Here is a 22,285-nt window from a genome sequence, read left to right as displayed (position 1 = left end):
TTGTGTAATTTTTAAAGATATTTTTGGAGCTATCATGGTGAAAAATTTAACATGCCTAATCATTTGAAATTTTATTTGCATTGATGCTAACTTAATTCCAATAGCTTCCATGATCTCTGCTCCTGTATCCCATGGTCCCTTCCCTTCATGCTGATTTCTATACAAGTTCCATCTTTATACACCTTTGCCATATAACATAGTTTTTGTTTGTTTGTTTTGTATGTATTAGACTTTAAACCATGTAAAAAAGTAGACAAACAGGGCTATTTATGAGATATGGAATGAAATTTGCACTTACATTCATCTATATGTTTATCTACACCAGATGTCTTTATTTCTTCATACAGCTTCAAGTGATGGTCTTGTGTCCTCCTCTTTCAACATATAATTATTTCCTTTAGCATTTCTGGTAGTGCAGGTCTAGTGATAATAAACTCCCTTAGCTTTATTGAAATTCACAGGATCTACGAGGAAAAGAAGAAAGTTGGTTGTGGAAAATTAGAAACCATATACATCCAGAATATCTTTCTAGAAACAAATTTTCAAAAGCTTTAGTCCGCTGTAGCCACAAAAGGAATAACTACATAATTTTTTACTCGTTCTTTAATCACTGACCTCACTGTTAAAATTTCATGAAGGGATGAGTACTTTGATTATCTGATTCACCAGATTGCATGAAAAGAGAAATAGACAATATTACATAAAAGAATTAAAACTCCAATATGGAGAAAAGGCAGTTTAATAAACAACAAAATACCCTTACAACCCTCAGAATCCAGCATCTCCTTTTCCTTTGAAATACAATCTTGATTAACTGACTTCCACTCACTTATTTTAGACAGCCGAAGTTTAAGTATATTCAAACACCTAATCTCCTTTTGGGCATATCTTGATTACTCTAGCATGACATATGCAAATGCAGCTATGTAAATGCAATGTTTTTTCCTTACATTCTTCAATTCCCTTACTTTCAATATATAAACAAATTTTGGAATCAGTCCAATATTCTTGCTATTTTTATCAAAGTGGTCAGTACCATAGAAACACAGAAAGCATTTATGTAACTAAAATGTAAATCTGAGTCAAATAACTGACTAGACAAATAACTATTTGCTTTTGATATGCTTTGCTTTTCTAATTAATTCATAAACAGATATTTTTTTCAGAAGGGAAGATTCAAGGTTCATGAGTGGGGAAAATAGGTATACATACAAAAAAAAAGGCATAAACTACTATATTTGTTGGTGATGATTGTGACAAACTTTTAAAAGAAACTATCCCACTAAAATTCAGAAACAACTCTTAGATTCACCTAATTTAAACTAAACAAAATGAAAAAAATATTTTCATGAGATCATCTTATCAAAAAGGAAAAATTCTTGTGTGCTAGAATGCTTGAAATACTGATATAGAAAATGAAACTTGCAACTTCATTAATTTCCAATTCAGCTTTCAACAGAAACACTTCCATTATTTCCTATAAATTCCAGATATTAATCTATGAAAATAGCCATGCCTGTTGAAGACATTTCCCATATAAGGGGCTTGATGGTGACCAACAAGTCAAGTTTATGTCCAATGGTTTTTCCTTTCTCTTATGTTTTCCAGTACTTAAGTGAAAACAAATACTTCAACAACTATCAATTTCCAAAGCCGTGAATGCTAATATCATCCCAGTGATCTGGAAGACATGATTGCCTTCTCTGCTCCACCTTTCCATGAGGACACCATACACTGAAAGTTGTTCCGAAAGTTGGATAATGTGTGAAATTTGTTCTGGCTCAGTTAGGGACTTACCACTTTGCTCTATCCTTCCTGTGGGTGCATTTCATGTAAACATTTCCCGAGTTTCTTCTTGGAGCTTACATTCTCAAACGGGACTCTAAATGAACTCTTCCACAAGAGTCATTGTTACCCTCACTGGGTGGAACTTGTAACCCATCTAAGCTGTGTGGTGACAGTCTGGAATCCTCAAGTCTATCACAAGATGATTAATTCTCTGGAAATCTTCAGATGAGCTTTATTCATCTATTTCTCCAATCTGTATCCCTGATCAATTTCTCAGACAAGTTCTTCCCATCATTAGCTGTCTAAGCATGTCTGATCTCAAATACTCTTTCTCCATCAGTCTTTTTGACTCTACTCTTCAGGCCTACTCTATGGTAAACAAAATCTCATATCTTTAACCTGGTCAAGAAAGATCACATCTTGAGCTCTTGGGTTTGCCAAAGCCTGTCTTTTCCCAAATCCATGTGGTTTAGGAGAGTGAATCCTTTTACTCACTGTATTCTGATTTAAAAAAAAATCACACCACACTCTACCTCTTTTATTTGGATTGATAGGAATCTGTTCCTTCATTGCCAGACCATTTGTTTCACCCTGCAAATTTTTTTTAATTTCTCTTTTTGCTAAGGTGGAGAAGATTTGCTCTTACGTAGAATGCCTTCTCCCATCCTATTCCCTAGGACAGAGTTTCCCCTTATAGACATAAATAATAAAATAAATCTTTTTGGTTATTTATTGTTAATGAATTATATGTTTAAAAATAAATGAAAGGAATAAAGAAAAGTATAGAAAAGAAAGGGAAAAATTAACTTCAATTCTACCATCCAAAGAAATAAACTTCCTTAATAAAAATGATTCTTGCCATTCTCTATTCTATACATCATCAATAGGCACAGAATGAGCCTCTATATTTGAAAAATGGCATACATCTAAAAGTTAATGGGTAATATTTTAGAAAATTCATATTTATTGACATTTAACTATTTAAAGAAAATTATCCCGACACATGTGTGTAATTAGAGGAGATAAGTACATACAAGAAGATATGGGTCAAATTTGAGAGAAGTTGATTTTAAAGGAGCAAATATGGGATCGATAGCACAGATGAGAATGGGATCTATAGTTATCTGCTCTTTTTACTTCCCACCATCCCTTTGTACTCTTGAATTTTATCTTCACTATAGCAGGCCATTGTAATTAACAACTTTTGATGTCATTAATAATAGTCAACCCTCCAAATTAATTTCCTTGCCTTAGGTTTATTTTTATTGCACATTGCTGTATTTCACACAGCTGAGGACACTCTCATTCTGGTTTTCTCACCTCTTTTTGCTTCTGCTACATTGTTCTCTTCTAATTTCTTTTTACCTTTCTGACTAATTATTCCATATTGACCTCATTGATTTCTCTTCCCCAATTTGCACAGTTTGATGGGCTTTCCTAAACTCGGCTTCTTATTCATTAATCTTTATTTGTGATCTTATTTATTGCTTTGCATACGGTCAAAAGCACAGACACAGGAGTTAGACAGATTGGTTTGAATTCCAGTTGTTATAGTTAACATTTGTGTAACTTTGAGAAAATGACCCGATCACTCTTAGGGGATAGGAGCAAACAGCTTCTGCACCAGTACAATGGAGCTAATGTTATCTGTTTCAGTTGGTGTAAATATCAAGTGAGCATCTCCAGGTTAATACCTTTGTTGGCACATCAAACTCATTATATGTAACAACAAACATATTGTCTAATCTTATTCACTTTCTTCATTCTCTATTTTTGTTTGAGCTACTACCATACTCCTGGTGTTGTTGGCTACACAATTCAGATTATTCAGGCTGCTTCTTCCCCGGTATCCATTCAATCAAATTTTCATATACTCTTCTATTCCTTTTTGCATTGCATGCACATCTATTAGATCCTATCTGTTGCTACTCATACTCCATTCTGAAATTGTGTTATTTGAATCCTTGACTCTTAACAATATTTAATAAACTTTTTCAACATGAAATATAATATACACATTTAAAAAATTAAATATCTAAAACAAATTATACAATGTTGTTGAAATCATATATTAAATAATTAATTTAAATACTGATTAAACTGATGATCTAATGCATCATGAACTAAATTTTAATTCAGCTTTATCTCGTTTTATGACTAAATTTCAGAGCATGTGTATTAAAATATACATATTCAATCTATCCAAATATATATGTGTAAATTTAAAAGTACTTCTTAATTAATGCATAAGCAATAATTCAATTCTTTATTGTCAGATTTTAAATTAAAAACAAAAACATGCCAGTTTTTCAGTGTAGTACTATTCTAGCTACAGTTTTCTGGACACAAATTGACAACTATTCATCAAACCTCCCCTTTCTTCGTTAAATTAATTTGGAATGGCATGTGGTAGAGTCAAACTCTTTAGGGAAAGTAGAATGTTAAAACTTAATTTTCTATATGCTATGTCTGGAGGAATCAAAAAATAAAAAGACAATTTGCTGAAAGATGAGCTAAACTGAGATGTTCAAATATGTTTCTTATTGAGAAATTTAAAACAGCATATGAGTTGATAGGGTTAGAATTTACATAGTTATTATATGTATTTATCTATTTACATATAATCTTTACTTTATTATTTTTAACCTGGTCCCATTACAGAAAAAGTTATTTAGATCTTTATGATGTTTTTGCAACTATACTGAAACCCAATTATGCCACTGTATAAATTTTTTTAGCAAGATGTACACATGCTGACGAACTGTATTAAAAGATTACCATTTAAATCCCCTAGTTAGTTTTGATTTAGTGTTTTTATGATATTAATTACTTGGTATTTTAATGGAGCAAGGAAACGTCTACTGAAATAAGTTCACATAAGATATGTTCAAGGGTTAAGATCGTCTAAAGTTTCTCTGTTTTCTTCAAAATTTCTTGATGCAACCAATGAAAAATGAAAAAAATTAACCTTATCATTGACTATAGAAAATATACTACCTGTAGAATATTTACATATTAAATAAATTTAAAACATACTGATATTTTCTGAAATATTAAAAATGTGTCTTGATCTGTGTTGGGACTTGTTTAGAGAAAAAGCATAAATATAATATATTCAGAGGCTTAAGTTTATGAAAATATTATCTACAAATATTAGATAAATCAGAATACTACAGAAATGGTAATGAAAATAAAGGTGGGCATTTTTGTTTTCTTAGAAAATAAAAAAATATATATGCTCATGAGGATCATCAGAAATGCTTTTAATGGTCCTATGAAGGATAATGAGATTTGTGATTTTTAGAAATTTTTCTAGACTTACAAATTTGGCTTACAACCATCACAGAAAAATAGAGTGAGCAAAATACCATGCAACAAACTGAGTCATAGTTCACAAACATTAAAACTAGGAAAATCTGATTTTTTTTCTTAAGACAAAACAGGAAGCAACTTCATTTTTTAGATTCAATGATGAAAACATAAATAATATAGACACAATGAATAAACCCCATGAGAACTTTTAGTAAGCAAACAGAAAGATTATAATCATATATTTAAATTTCTAATTGACAAGACCACATTTATAAGTTATAAACTAATATTTTGTGGAATTAATTAGAATGTCTACTTTTGAGTAGAAATGCTTGCCTTTTCAACATGTTTTCAATCTTTTTTTTGAAAAATTTTATAACATATTTTGTTAAAGCCAATAAGTAATAACTGCATTAAGAAGTTTTTCTATTTAAACTAAAACACATGTTTATAATGGCCTACTTGCCTCATTTTTCTGGCCATTATTTTTAATCATATTTGCAAGAGGAAAATAGCGTTTCTTTAAATGTTCAATAAAGAAGCATATTATTTATTTAATCCACTCCTCTATTTTCCGTAGGTTTGATTTGTTGGTAGAGTAAGTATCAGCCAGAAAAGATATGTAACAACCCTATAGACATGAAATACACTGGTTCAGATTGATAAAGAATAAGTCCCTAAAAGTTCATCATCTATTCTTTTTCTCATTCATTGACATCTCTGTATGGCTAGGATGAACCATTTAGGGTCTCTTCCTCTACAAACATTGCAATTTAGTGGATGAGATAAATATATGACAGAAAATTACACGGCAGTGTGGCAGCTGCAATGATAGTGATTTTTGCAATGGCACAACAGGACAGGTGAAGAGCCCATTGGTGAGCCTGGTGGGAAGAGAGACGTTTCTGGAGAAAGGAAAATTGATCATTAAAACATATAAAATGGGTTGACATTTCCATAAAATATTGGAAGATCAGATATTCAAGGCTGAGAGATAGGCAGGAGCAAATCCAATTATGTTAGAGAGTCCATAAGACAATGCTGAGAAATATAAGTGGTTTTTAGAGTTTAGACATATATAGTAGTAACTTTTGAGTAACTAAAGAAGAGATTGAGAAGGTAGGTAGGGATGAGATCACAGAAGATATTGTATGTCCTATTAAAGCTTTTGAGCTCTACTGAGTGCCTCAGTCTCACTAGAGAGTGTTAAGGAAGTTAATAAAAATGTGGAAGTTGAATTTTAAACTGACTATTCCAACATGGTAGAAGATAGATTTGAACATGACAAAAGAGAAACCAAGAGGCTTTGGCAGTTGTTAAAGCTAGAAACAATAACAGTTGTAATGACTGTAGAGGTCATAGAAATGGATGAGAAGATGAATGTTTGAGAAATTCTTCAAGTGTAACCTGTGAGATTTGACTGAATGAGGGATAAGGCAGATGAGGAAAATGGCAAAGACTCTCGGCTTTCAGTGACGACCTTCTGCTACGTGGTGATAGCAACCACAGACAGAGTCATAGCTGTTAAATAACCAGGAAATGTATACAGTTTTCATATGGATTTTGAGGTCCTTCTGAGATGGTCAGGTAGAGATGCTGAGTAGGCAACTGAATATCGATTATGGAATTCAGGAGAGTGGTCTGGGCTGGAGATATACTTAGAGGTTGCTGGAGAAGTCATAGTCATGACTAGCCACAGTCTCGAGCTCTCTCTTATTCCCCTCCTTTGCCCCTCTTGCTTGATTGTATGCAGATGTTTCAATATTTTTCCATTGTGTAGATCAGGGGGGATTTTAGGGCTAGGTGGAACTGCCTGACCACTCCTTGAACCTGAAACAGGGAAGATGTAATTCCAGCTGCTCATCAGTGAAGGGACTCTCAGTGGCAGCACAGGCATCCCTCCTCTTTGAGGCAAAGTGGAGCCTGAAGAGCTTCTATTCACCAACCCTGAACCAGGAGGCCAACCATGATGGGATTTCTTCCCTACTTTTTTGGGCCTTTTATTCTGTGTAAGTAATTAAGAAGTCATTTGATGAAATTTTCTGTTGTGCCTAAGCCTGGGTTCCCACAGCATACCCTGTAGTAACTTGCTCCGCAGGGCTCTTCAGCGTATTTATAATCATTTACAAAGAGTAAAATGAGGTCATTTAAGGAGGATACTAATGTACAAGAGACTCAAATAACCAAGGATGAAGCCAAGAATTTTATTAAGCAAGAAGGTGATCAAGTTTTCAGAAAATAAAAGACTGTGATATGAAAACTAAGATAATGATTTCTTTAGAGATACACTGGTTGAGGTTGTCAAATATAGGACATTCCCCCTTGCTGTCAAGTGGAGCTGGGTAGAAGTTCCTTGGCAGTGAAATCTCATGGAAATGAGAACATATAAGGAGCTGGGGGCCTCTTTGGTCATGGCTGCATGTTATCACTTTTGGAAGTCAAAAACGGAGGATTCACATGCTGGAGATTACCAGATTACTAGAGATTTAAAAATCAGAGACACAAACTAAGGTTATCAATGAAAAGTTTAGATAGGAAATGAAAAAGAAATCTAAGTAAAATCAAGGTGTTGGGAAGGCTACATTTATTCCTGAAGGCTGTAGGGGAGAATCTGTATCCGTGCCCTTTCCAGCTGCTAGAGGCCATCTGTAGCCTACTTCAGAATCAGCAATACCACATCTCTCTGACCGTTCTTCTGCAATCACATCTCCCTCTGACTCTGAGGTGCCAACTCTCCTCCTTGCCTCCCTCTTCCAGTTTTGAGAACCCTGTGATTAAACTGTACCCATGCAGATAATCCAGGAAAATCTTCCCATTTCAAGTTCTTTAACTTAATTCCACTGGCAGATGACCCCTTTCCCATAGAAATTATCGTATTTACTGGATTCAGGAATGGAGGCTGGGGGCGTTTTTCTGGCTACCACATCTTTAAAATCACACAAGTTCATGTATACATATTTTAAATATGAAATTCTTTAAGAAAGATAAAATACTGTGTAAATATATTTTTAAATTAATCTTATTTTAAATAGTTCAGAAAAATGTGTTATTGTCTTAAAACCTCATTAGGGGGCCACAGTGGCTCAGCAGGCAAGAATGCTTGCCTGCCATGCTAGAGGACCTGGGTTTGATTCCTGGTGCCTGCCCATGTTAAAAAAAAAAAAAAGACTCATTAGGCTTAAGCTATCAAGATCTATAATGTTACTACGTTTCACTGTCTAAACACTTTTCCTAAATCTCCTATTATCTCTTCTCAATAACATGCATCCATGGATAAGCTCTTTAAAAATAAAATTGAAAAGTAATAAATTAAAATAAATAAAATTGGACTTGCAATTTTAAAAGAACATAAAATAAACATTCCTGAGATGGAAGAACTGGATCCCATTACTTTAGTACTTTTAGAAAAAGTACTTTTTACTTTTTTACTTTTAGAAAAAAGTGACAATTTTCCCAATATTTTAGGATTATGTAAATTCATGAGAGAATTACTGGATACAGAATTACTGGAGAAATATGGAAATAGAAACAATCAGTATGAAAGAAAGATAACTCTTTTCTGTTTGCATCAGTTTACAAACAAATAAAATTACACTGTGGTTCTTAATAGAATGAAAAGTGCCAAACACTTAAAAAATACTACCCATGCATCAAAAGGCCATATGGCAATATGGAAAAGAAAACATTTCATGGTCTTTTTGAATTAAAATTAAGCAATGGCAAACCAAATTAATTTCTTTAGAAATTACAAATGTGACTTTCTAGTTTTCTTTTTCTTAAGCAAGCCAGGAAATTCTAGCATGTGATTAGGAGTGAAAGCTGCAAGAGGGTTCATGCATGCTTCCACATTTGTGCGTGAATGTCAGTGTCTGTATGTATCTGTGTAAAAGTAAAGCAAAATAATTAATAACACTCTAATACAGTGTCTAGTTCTTGATATTCAGACTAGAAACAAAGAATTAAGATGCCCAAACTCTCTCCTGAATTGCAAACTTCATAATTCACATATGAAAAACAGAACTCTTGACTTTCTGCCAGCAAAGCCCCAAAACTTGCTCCCAAATCCTAATTTGCCTCACATGAGAAAATTGTATCTGCCAAAATGTTCAAGCCAAAAACCTACGAATCATCCTTTATTCCTCTCTTTCTTTTACCACCCACATCCAACCCATCATCAGGTTGGCTCAATTTTAACTTTATAACATATTCCTCTCAATTCTCCCCTCCTCCACCTCTAGCCTCTTCTTTCCAGCTATTTTTCTTCTTATCTATTTAAATCACTTCCAACTGTTTTTTATATTCTACTTTTTCCATTTAAAATCAATTCCTTATAATTCAGATAAATCTTTTTTTTTCATGTGATCATGTCACATTATCGGATTTCTGATATCCTCCACTTGATTTCCACTTATAATCTAAACTCTTAAACTAGTTTATAAACCTTTAGATAATCCAGCCCTTGCCTATTTCCACTTCATCTCTACCAAAATCCCTTCCTTTTAGGCTACACTCTCTGTGGTCTTACTTTAACTCTCCAAATACCAAACTCATCCCAACCCTGGAGCCCTTGCCTTAACTGTAAAACCTTACAGCTGCAGACTCCCTCACTTTCTATTTCTGTGTTTTTCTTTCCTAACTCCAGTAGTTATTTTAAATGACCCCCATTACCTATTTCAGAATTTATTTTTCTTTCCTATCTTCACTAGATCGGAAGCTGTGTGAGAATCAGGACATACTTCATTTGTCCTTTGCTGTATCCTTGGGTATAGACCAGTAACCTGTCATCTACTGACCTTGCACTGAATATGTGCTTAACTTATGTGAACCCATTGTATTAATACATTTTAAAATAGATACAAAGGATTAAATAACAGTAAAAAAATAAATAAGGCCAAATACTGGTGATATGCTATAATAGTGTTTATGCATTCATTCAGTTCTCGATTCATTCATTTAAATATTCAATGCCCTTTGGCTTTAGTTGAACTGTAACTAATGCTTATCATAGATAAATGTTTTCAACAATATTATCAATTCATCAAATTTTTTTTAGCACTTCTAATTTTGTTAGTCACTGAAGATACGAAAATACACACATTTCTCAGATGAATCCTCAGATTGGATGGTTCATAGGAGATTTGTTAGTCAAGAAATTCACACCAAATTTCAACAAAAACAAATATTTTAAAGTATAAAAAATAAAATTAATCTTTCATGTTTCTTGTTATACCTTTGAGGATGTAATTGGTATATGAGTAGAAAATGAAATGTAAATGTAAAGGAATACAAAAGCAGTAGAATGTAAAGAAGAAAAGAACAGAATACCCCCCTCAAAGCAAATATAAGGACTGGGGAAGAAACAATGGGTGATGCTACCAATAAATGAAATGTTTCAACAATTTCCATAATTTGGAAAGACTGAAAATAAAGTGATTATAGAGAAGCCATCACCCTGAATTTATTTCAAAATAAAAAACTAATCCATTGGTTGCAACTGGAGATGCTTTGGCTCAGTGTCAGCAGGTATTAACAAAAGCCAGAGTAAAAACTGATGTTCTAAAAGTTGGGTTGATTAAAAGTATCGATTAGCAAAAACATGACAAATAAGAAAAATGAGAATTAGATTTCATCAAAGACTTCTTAAGCCACAGTATGGGAGAGTATTCTGGCAAATCATGTGTCTGATAAAGGACTTGCATCCTAAGCAGAACTCTCAAAATAATTATGCTGACTGAAAGTTGCTGGACAACAAAGAATGTATTCTGTGTGATTTTTATATATATAAACTTTGCAGGAAACTTTTGGAACTGATGGCTCTGTTCATTAGCTTAATTGTGGTGATTGTTTCACAAGTGTATAGACGTGTCAAAATGTACTACACTGCATACTTTAATTATGTGCTGTATATGGCATGCTGATAATATCACAAAACTGTTATAAGCAAAACATATAAGAAAAAAATGAAAATAGGCTTGGGGGGTGGGGGTTCCTATTACTCCATCTCTGCTAGGAAATGTGAGCTGTTATTTTACTCTCAAAACATATTTCATATGATTCTTCTCTAGCAAATATAGATTAAATATTTGGAGATAACTAATTTTTGTTTGGATGACTGCACTGCTGATTAAAAAAGAGGATGAGACTTAGCTGCCAGGTCCATGGCCTGCCCTCACAGGCCCTGCAGTTAGATTCCCACTTATAAAAGAATCCCACCTATTAGCAGATGAACAACAGTCTTCACCAGGCATTTGCAGGGAGTCGGTAACATGCAAAAATTAAGATAGATAGATGATAGATAGATAAATAGATAGATAGATAAATAGCTAGCTAGCTAGATATAAATAATCAAGAGGGCACCATGCTTATTAAAATAATAGAAAATAACTAAAAACAAACACAAAACAAATTTTCGATCATATTCAAAGAAGTCTCTGAAGACGTTTTACTATAAAAGGAAGATACTACAGCAATCTTGCTCAGGGAGCAAGATTGCGCTCTTAATGTTAAACCCTAAGATTGTTGGAATATTACAACAATAACAACAACAACAAGGACTGAAAAAATAAAGTTCAAGAAGCCTCACGATATAGCTCAAGATGAAAAAGAGAAAAATATGAGAGAAAAGACATGTAAAATAATTGAAGAGGTCTGAAATTTTCTAATAAAAACCCAAGAGAGAAGGAATAAAGGGAAGGAGAAAATAAAGAAATTAATAGTGGTCAATGATTTTCTAGAATTGGAGAGTAAATTGGGTCATCAGACTAAGTGTTCATCAATAAGAACTATGAAAAATGACTTATAGTTACTTACATCTACTTGAATGTTTCCATCTATCTCTTATATCTATCTCCATGTTGCAGAATAAAGACTCTTCAGAAAGGCAACAATTAGGAATTTTTACTATCAATGAGTTACTTTTCAGTATTTTCCTGAGATATATCACAGGAAAATGGAGAAGGAAGAGAAGGTCATGAGATTTGGAAAAGCTGTGTCAAAATTGAGAAAAGTAATAAATAGAAATACAAGGATGGCAGGGAGCATTGACAGAAGTACATTTCCAGGAAAGAAAGACTTGATAGAAGAAAAAGTATGGATAAAAGGGTAGAAAAGAAGATGAAGAATATAAAAGAACACATGAAATTGGAAAATTCTGAAAAAATAATATAATGCAAAATGATGAAACAATGAAGTGAATAATACTTTGCCAATATTTAAGGCAAATGAATAGCTATAAGATAAAGTTAACATTTATGAAACACCAAGAGATCCTACATTAGACTTACAAAGAAGGAAATTAATAATAATTAGTCCAGTATTAAAAAAACATGTATTTATACTATAATAACCTGAAGCCAGTTTAATATTTTTAAACTATTAGAATAAATCTACTGACGAAGTACAGAATATTTATTTATGCTTTCAGAATATTATCATCAATAATCTAGCTAAATATCAATAACAATGTAAAATTAAAGGTAGAGTGGAATGGAGGCAGGGCATGGAATCGGGGAAGAAGTTTGACAAAATTATATGGGGACTCTAGTATTTTCATCTTATGTAGTACAGCATCAAGAGATGGAAGACTAAATTGAGGTTTGAGTATATTCAGTCAGTTTACAAAAGCAACCAAATGAAAGACCCCTAAATACAGTAATACACCTATCAAAAGAAGAGGTGGCAGAGAGGATAGTATAATCAATCTAAATTCTTATATTTCTTTCTGGTGGTTCAAACATATTGTATACACTTTTAATCTAAAACTATAAATATATTATGTAGAGTAATAAAGATAAACATCAAAAAAGATAAAAAATAAAAACATTAAAAAATTTACATCTAGAGATGGGCCCAAGGATGGGCAAGGGGGAAAAAGGAAACCAGTGGTACTCAATATAAGCTGTACTGTGCCTGAGTTGATTCTGGGTTCATGTTTACTCTGATAAATTTAAAAGTGTTTCAATAGCAATTAACATCAAATAATCTGTTTTTAAATTTCCACCATTAAATTGGTGACAATTTTACTGACTTATTTATATCAAAACCAGCCACACTTTTTTAAAGAAGTCTGCTTTGATTATTTTCCTTGCCCAGTCATTCAAAGCAGCCTGTCCTATCATCTAATTTCTGGAGTATGTTGTCTTGCCTCTATAGGGGCAGCAAATGCTCAGATGTATGCCTTTTACTTTTTCCAAAATTCCTTCCAGAACTAGCAGAATTGACTGCCAGTTAGTATTTGGATCTTCAAAGTCAAGCACAGTAGTGGAAATAATAATGGATGATAAAAATGTCTGCTTCCTAAAGAAAGCTATAAAATAGCTTATCTGTTTATTTATTCTGAGTTCCATGTTTTTCCCAAGCAGATTTCAAAACTATCTTTTATATTTTTCAATAGTTTCAAGCAGAACTGAGGATTTTTTTTAGAAAAACACATGTACTGGACAAAAAGGAATCTAAAATAATATTTCATGTTTCCCAATGTGGGAAACTTCAGAAAATGGATCTATCAAGACATCAAGTTCTAACTTACTTGAGTTTCCTTATGATTGACTAGTATCATGTGTCTTCTGGGAATTGTGTAAGTCAGAAGTTCAGGAAAGACCGCAACTCTGAAATACAACCAGAGCTTCTGCCTATGAAATCAAATTCAAACACCAAACACTGGTTTTCAATTTCCTCCAAACACCAGTCTCATTATGGCTATCTGACCTCATCTGTTTAAATTTGATTTCATTTTATTTAACGAAACTTTATTTATATCCTAGTTTAACCTCACTGCACCCAAGGCTTTTAACATAGTTGTTTGTTCCTGAATAAACATGGACTATATTCTTTTCCATTAGTGAAACTCACAGGAATATTCTGAATGTTTCCTTTCCCAGTCAATGAGGGCTTATCCATGCTACCTGCATTAAATGGACCTAATTATTTTTTTAGATGACCATAAAACCTGATGAATAGAATCATGAATTGCATTCTCCTCTTTTCCTATGAGAAACTACTGCTCTACCAAACATATGATAAAAAGATTCAGAAACTTTAAAGGATTTTTTATATTTATTTTTGTTCTTTTCCTATAGCACTATTAGGGGTGTGTTTATAATTTTTGCTGAATATGTCAAAATACACATATGTAACTTGCATGGTTTGTTTTTTGGTTTTGATAGCACATATATGTTTTATAGCAAACTCAACTACATTCAAAATCCAGGAAAATTAAATATGAATTTGTGATCAGGCATATATTACACTTTATCACATCTAAAGCATCCTCATATAAGACACACGATTTCATGTTACGCTAAGGGAGTAACATTAAACTGTAACACCAATTCATGCCTGACAAACTGTAATAAAAGGCTTAAAATTATTTAGAATACTTATTTTCTAACTATGGAAAGATTTATACATACTTAAAAGCATTTTTAATCAAATATCTTATTGATATAAAAGAAAATATATGTAAAATAAAATAAACTGATGAAGATATTACTAAAACAACTTCCCATTCAGGATCTCTCTTTTAATCTTTTTTCCTGCTTGGAGTGGCCCACACCCAGCTTTCAGAACAGCGCTGTTCCCTGTACTGTTCACAGCCCTGGCAGTGAAGCCCTTCCTAAGATGGTGCTTTGCCTCATCTCTGAGATTTTCATCCAAGCCACTCCCTCTTATTCTGCAAATATAGATGCCATCATTTACTTGCCTTTCTCAAAAGTGTAAGCAGGTTTTCACACAGCCTTCTCATCTTTCCTCAAATATCCTTAAACAATCTTGTTGACTGAAATATCTAGTAGGTATAGTTGTCTGCTTATAAACCGGGAATGCCAACCTTTCTGTGCCTTCACAGGCAATGAAAACCAAATCAAAATGGATTTTGCCAACTGCGTTTGAAAGATCAATCAATCAGATTTCAGAAACCTTATTGTTTTAACTTCTTTGATTGCAAGAACCATGCAATAGCTTGGCTTAAACAACGGGAATTTAATGGCTCATAGTTTTGAGGCTAGGAAAATGTTCAAATCAAGGCATAATCAAGGCAGTGGTTTCTCTCCAAAGACTGTGACATTCTGGGGATGGCTGCTGGTGGTTCTCAGTCCTGATTTCTTCTCTTCTGGTTTCTGCTGACCTTCAGCTTTTCGCTTCCCATGGCTTTCCCTTTCCCTTTCTCTCTCTCTCTGTCTCTCTTTCTTTCTTGGGATTTCATTCTGCTTAGATATAACTCGAGTAATAGGATTAGTGCCCATCTGGAATTGGACCATACCTTACCTGTAGTAACCTCATCAAAATGCCCTGTTACAACGGATTCATACCCACAGGAATGGATTAAGTTTAAGAACATGTTTTTTCCTGGGGTGCATTGCTCCACACCACTATTTTATAATGTGATAAAATATCCATCCTAGATTCAAAGGAACGTTTTAAAATAAATATTAGAGTCTGTTGAAAACTGGAAATTGTATGCAGGATCAAAAGACATGGATTCAGTAGTTCTATTTTTTTTTTTTTTTCTTTCTAAAGATCAATCCAGCCAAAGAAAATAAATGTGAGATCCAGATTCAGGTATTAGGTCTCAGGTTCATAATCACTTCTTTAGACTTGGAGAATAATAATATATTAAGGTGAGTAGCATTTATTTTGCATAGATTTTCTGCCTCTTCATGACCCTAACTTACATGTATTTAGGTTGTACATCTATGCTAGTTACCCCATCCTTTTCTAACATTAGAACACTTTTGATGATAAAAATTAATCCAAAGCCTTCTACATGATTAAGCTTAATGAATAATTTAAATTAAAAACCTAGTAATAAAACTATGAATTCACTAATATTCTTAAATGAGTTTATTTCCATAGTGTTAAGATGCTAAGCTTTGAAATAATTTGTGATACGGCAATAGACAATTAACATATAATACCATAGATATATGTACTAAATATTTTTTAGACATTAAAACAAATGGGGAAACAAACTCATTTAAGAATATTAGTGAATTCATAGTTTCATTACTAGATTTTTAATATAAATTATTCATTAAGCTTATTCACTCAACCTGGACTGTTTCCCTACTTAGTAGCAAATACTCATCTTTCAAAACATTCAACTTTCTGTGCCTTCATTTGCACAAATGGCACCAACAAGAGGATACCTTCTCAGAAGAAAGGCAGTTGTCATTGGAGTTCCTCTGTCACAGGGTAAGACACATGGTGACATCTGCTGTCCTTCTCTCCTGGTTTCTGGCTTTAAATGGCTGTCTCAGATTCTGGCATCTCCTGGGGCATTTTCCTTCTGCATCTCCTAATGTCTATGTCCTTTCCAAAATGTCTCTCTCTTAAAGGACTCCAGTAAGCAGATTAAGACCCACCTTGAATAAGGAGGCCACATCTCTACTTAATCAAAAGGTCCCACCCAAAACTGAGTGTATCACATCTCCATGGAAACAATCTAATACAAAGTCCCATCTGTTCTAGTTTGTTAGCTGCTGGAATGCAACACACCAGAGACAGATTGGCTTTTAATAAAAGGGGATTTATTTTGTTAGTTCTTCAGAGGAAAGGCAGCTAACTTTCCACTGAGGTTCTTTCTTATGTGGGAAGGCACAGGGTGATCTCTGCTGGCCTTCTCTCCAGGCCTCTGGGTTCCAACAACTTTCCCCGGGTGATTCCTTTCTGCATCTCCAAAGGCCTGGGCTGAGCTGCGAGTGCGGAGATTAGGTATGCTGAGCTGCTTGGGCTGTGCTATGTTGCGCTCTCTCATTTAAGCACCAGCCAACTAAGTCAAACATCACTCATTGCAGCAGACACGCCTCTTAGCCGACTGCAGATGTAATTAGCAACAGATGAGGTTCACGTACCATTGGCTTATGTCCACAGCAACAAGACTAGGTATGCTCACCTGGCCAAGTTGACAACTGACTCTAACTACCACACCATCCAACAGGTCTATCCTACAAAATTGTATTAGAAGAACATGGCCTTTCTGGGGTACACAACTGTCTGGGGTCCCCATATGAAGAGAAGGAATCCAATGCAGTCATGTCAAGGCATATTTTTCACTCTATCTAGTGTTTAGGATCCTATGGAGTCCACTTACCAAACTTGTGCTTTCCCTGTTCCTGGGAGATGGTTTTATGATGCTATTGTTTAGAGGCTCCTTGATGGCTTAGGAGGTATTGGAGTGACTGCCTCATTCATAGTTAATGGCAGGAAATCTTTTCTAGCCCACAACTTAAAAAGGTCCTAGTGATCCTGATCCAGCTAGATTTGAACCCAGGTTGCAATTTCAGTTTCTATGTAAGAGCAGCTAATGGAGAATTCCAAAAGGCAGGTAGAAAACTACCCTGTTTGTGGATATTTAAATGTAATATTTTAGGAATATTTGTCACATTTCAACCTAAAACATTTAATGTTTTAAAACATTAAAATATTAACTGTGCTGCACCAAGTGCTGCTTATACTGGGCAGACAGACTACATCAGACATCAATTATGCTAAAGTATCTGTTCTCCATTTATCTTACCTCCAATTGTACCATACCGTGCATCTGGGATATACATTCAAACTGGATGTCCTAGATATGAGAGCTTTTGAGAAGAGCACTGTGAATTTATAGGGATCCCTCACTCTGCCAAGGTCTAAACCTCTTCAGGTAGTACACAAATCCAGGAGTCCAGTTGAGTGCATTTGTGGATAAACTACTTTGATTTGATGATTGACGCTTCTTGGACCAGATCAATTTTGTTAGGCAAGTTGTCCTCCATTGTCAAGTGTGGTTTGTGTATATCCGGCTTTAGGATGATAGAATCACTGAATTTCAGTGGCCACCACAACAGGATAGAATGTTAAAAGTCAGATATTTTATATCTCTGATGAAGATTGGGGAATAGGGCTTAGAACAAACAGGGCAGGAGTTGAGGTCAACAAAAGGCTCATGGGGAAGCCAAAGACAAGCTCAGGGGCCATCTCCCAGCCCTTACCCTCTTCCCTTCTTCCTTGTTTGTGTGCAGGTATTTGCTATGTTTCCCCTCTTGCTTGTTTGTAAATAGGTGTTTGTTATGATCCACCCTTGCTTTTTTGTGTGCAGGTGTTCATTTTTCTATTTTGCCAGAGATCACAGGCAGCCAGGGGAGATATTACATCTTAACCAGTCCCAGCTGCTTGCTAGAGTGCAAAGGTTGCTTATTGGCAGAGCCCTGCCCCCTTTCCCCAAGAATATAACTGCTCATCACTCAGTCAGTGCAGTTGCCTTTCACCTTCGATGAGAAGAGAGCTAGGGGAAGCTGCTGAGCAGTTGGCTTCTGGGAAGAAACTGGCCAAGGTAAGATGTTTTCTCTGGCTCTTCTGGACTGTCTATGCCTTGCACATGATAATGCAGGCCTTTGCTGGTAGTCTCTATTGTGCTTGAATCTGTGTTCCCATGGTACACAGTATAGCAACTCATTCCTCACCTTTGTTCAGTTTGTGTGCGAGTAGCCAAGATACTAGTAGCAGAAATTCCTGGGCATCATATGGGACAGGCTTCTTTAGTTCATCCTAAGATCTGGACTTGTTCTGGCTGCTTTTGATACTTTGCCTTTAAAATAACTTGAGGAAATTATCCAGAGTGAGGAATACGAACTCTTCTATGGACTGAAGTATTGATATCTCTGCTTCATATTGAGTGGGGTGATTAATTTCCAAATTAATTTCATAATCACTGTTTCAGAGATGGATTTTATATGCTCAGAACCTTCCATTATTTTACTTTATCACACTGTTGCAGAAGTTGGTCACACAATATTCAGCACTATCATAGCTATTGAAGCACCCGATATTGCAGACTAAGACCCTGATGTACTTCTTGACTTTAGTGAACTTGGTACATAGGATATTGTCACTGAAATTATATACTGGAATGGATAAGGCATTGTGGTGTTCTCATAGCAATGCTCTCATCGAAAAAACATACAATTTGGCAATGCTTAGACAATTTGATTTAGCCCTTGGAGAGACTCTGAAGGTACACTGTAGTCTTTCTTGGGTATATGCAAATTCCTTCTTATAATTTATATTTACTGAGTTAAAACTGTTATTCTGGACCAACTGCTAAATATGACTCAAGAGGCAGAGAATTTTTCACTGCCATTGTTAAATTGGAGCCTGAAATGATGGAAGCAACCACTTTCATTCCTATAACCCGTTGCATATCACCACTAGGGAATTGTTAGAGACTTCTTGGACATTATATTCCCTTCATTCATTTATTTAATCAAATCTGAGCTGTCTTTAACTCCCATCTAGTATATAGTGCTGCTGAATAATAACTATCTGGAATGGGTGAGGAATTTAATCAGGTCAAACAATTCAATCAAACCAGTTATCTCACCTTTCTGTAAATTCAGAAACCTTGATTATCTTAACTGCCATCTGTTTTCCTAGGGTGAACAGATTTTTACAAGTGTGTTACTTTGACACCATTATTATTATCCTAATCCTTTATTAGTCCCTGTAATTGAGGGGTGGTACATAAGTCAGGGTTCTCCAGAGAAGTAATAGGATATATGTAAATAGTAAGGGATTAATTATACACCATGGTGTTGAGTCTAAATTCCATAAGGCAGATGGCAAGATGGGATTAACGTCCAATGAATGATCTGATGAATTCCCTAGAGGAAGTTGGCCGGCTGAAGCGGAGTTGGAAATTATTCTTGCTGACTGCTGGAATCATGTGTTCTTACTTTAAGGCCTTCAAGTCCTCGGATCAGACTTATCTCATTGCTGATGGCAATCTCCTTTGATTGTAGGTGTGATTGGCCATAGATGAAACCAATTGACTAATGATTTAGATCCACAAAAAAATACCTTGAAAGTAGCAATCAGGCCAGTGCTTGCTTTACCAAGCAACTGGACACCATAACCTAGCCAAGCTGACACAGGAAACTAATCATCTCAGGCTGTACTATTTAGTAACAAGGACTCGAATGCCAGAGAGCCTAGGTTCAAATCCTGACCCCACTGCTTACCAGCTCTAGGGAATTCTCAGTTTTGTCCTTGCAAAATATGGATCATGATAGTACTAACATTAAACATAACTGCAGTAGAGAGTAATCAGTTGATAATGCAATGTACACTTTAAAACCGTGACCAGAATTGAATGATTACTATGTGTGTGAAATACATAGTAAATGCTTGGAAGTGTGAACCATTATTAGCAAGTAGGTAGACATATTCACAAGGCATCTCCAGCTTAAGGGGATGCCTTGTTCCAGCATATAGTGGTGAAAAGGGAGAAAATGAATCAGTTCCTTGTGACACAATTAACCTCCACCTATTGCAGAAATAGATAGGACTGAAAGACTGGGGATTGTTTCTTTAGGGGACCCTTCTTAGTCAGATTTTCTTATCCCTCTGGGTGCTTTCTCAATGGCCTTAATTTTTCTAACAGAAGGATCTTGCTCACACTTGGAGTATGCCTGCGGGCTCCAACCTCTGTGCTTAAGTGGTAATTAAATCAGTCAAACCTTTCTTGCTGCGATTCCAAGTGCTTCTAGCATTTGCAAGCTGCCTGAAGCAGCTTCTCTTCTCTGCTTCAATTAAGTTCTCTGCCCCCACCTGTCCAGGGTATTGAGAAAAATTGTATGTCTTCCCTGCAGTCTCATCCCTCCCTGGATCCTGTCTTGAGTATCTTGGGCTGCAATGTATCGTTAGCAACCTGCTCAGCATAGCACTGCTTGGAGGACCAATTATAAGATCCCATACTCCACTGTGACTCGGCCCAGTGGATTGAGGCCTCCCAAGGAGATGGAAGGGTCTGGCTCCTCCTTAAATATTTTTAGATTTAAATCAGAAGGTTATTCTTAAAAAACCTATTTTATACTCAGCGTGGTAGAACACAGGCTGGTGGCTGGTAAGAACTGACCACTCTGGCATCTTACTGAGGAAAAAATATTTTACTAAACAAAGAACACAACAGCAGGGCAGCATTGCCAGATTGGGGTTTGGTCAGTCAGCATGTCCCATTTATCCCTCAGGAAGTACACACTTGTATTGTGTGACAGAGCTTTAGGCCTGTCCAGTGGGAGATTCGGCCAGGCTGAAGTTATGATGTTGTCCCTTAGAACTCCCAACCTTATAACTGTTAAACTCTAACATAATTATATGTTGTTGATGTTGAAATCTACCCTTCGAGCAAGGCACTTCACCTGGATCTACCATCCCAGTTACGTTCAACCCTGCCACATCTGCAGGTGAGGTGAGATGGCTTAGCAGCAAATACTCATGCTCAAGGGGGAGAAGGCAGGGCTGCATGATAATTGGTGTGGGGCACAATGTATGTTCATTGTGAAATGATCTAGAAGGGTCTACAAGCCTCAGCTTCCTGCCACTTACTGATGAAGAGCTATTGTGACTCCTGTAATTTCCTCCTCTGTTAAATGTGGTTAATAAGGTACTAAGATACTTGTGATAATCAAGTTAATTTATATAACCTAAAGTGAATAGTGCTACTGTTATATTTAGGTTGTCACTCTGCTTCATATCATGGAAGATTTATTTTCTTAATAATAGTGCATGTATATAAAGTTACTCTAAAAAATTTCTTTGTTGTATATATTATAAGCATTTTCCCCTGGATTTACAAAAGTCTTTGGATTTTAATAATTCCATTTTCATGATTTGAAAGGAAACTAAGCCTAGGCAACTTGCCCAGAGTGACCCAATAACAAATCCTCACATAATGCTTTGTAGTTATATCTTCTTCTAACTGGATTTGGTTATGTACACAAATATGAAAACTTATCCTGACTTCAAAGTTCTGTTACTTGTAGCTTGGTAAACATTGGGAAGCAGCCTCGATGGTCAAAACAGCATGGGCTATAGAAGCACAATCATCTCTGGAAGAACAACACTGTGTGACATGGCGGAAGTTGTGGGACATCTCACAGCTTTAGTCTGTCCATCCATTGAGTTGTCCTTGTGTGGTGTGGGGAGAACTGTATCCATCCTTTGCAATGATGACTGGCATTTAGGTTCAGTTCACTAAATGTTGATCCCTACACTCAAACCCTTTGCTCAAGAAATTCTGCTATTGAATTTATGAATTTAGGGTATTTTATCTGGCCACTTAATCACTCTATAATTTAACTCCTTATATTCATACTTCAATGATCCTATCTGGACAAAGACATAAAGCTTTAGTTTTCTCAGTTATAGC

The 22,285-nt window shown here is 35.2% G+C and overlaps 1 long non-coding RNA gene across 1 annotated transcript in view; it reads right to left on the bottom strand.

Moving 5' to 3' along the window:
* Positions 1-343: 343 nt before the first annotated feature.
* Positions 344-22,285, bottom strand: part of LOC143679451 (uncharacterized) — a 36,083-nt gene continuing 14,141 nt past the window's right edge. Inside the window, exon 3 of the long non-coding RNA XR_013173780.1 lies at positions 344-464. This is a non-coding gene — a long non-coding RNA (uncharacterized LOC143679451). The remainder of the gene's footprint in view (positions 465-22,285) is intronic.

The sequence above is a fragment of the Tamandua tetradactyla genome, chromosome 4, assembly GCF_023851605.1.
Source record: "Tamandua tetradactyla isolate mTamTet1 chromosome 4, mTamTet1.pri, whole genome shotgun sequence".
NCBI classification, from domain to species: domain Eukaryota; kingdom Metazoa; phylum Chordata; class Mammalia; order Pilosa; family Myrmecophagidae; genus Tamandua; species Tamandua tetradactyla.
This window is presented reverse-complemented; position numbering and strand designations above follow the sequence as displayed.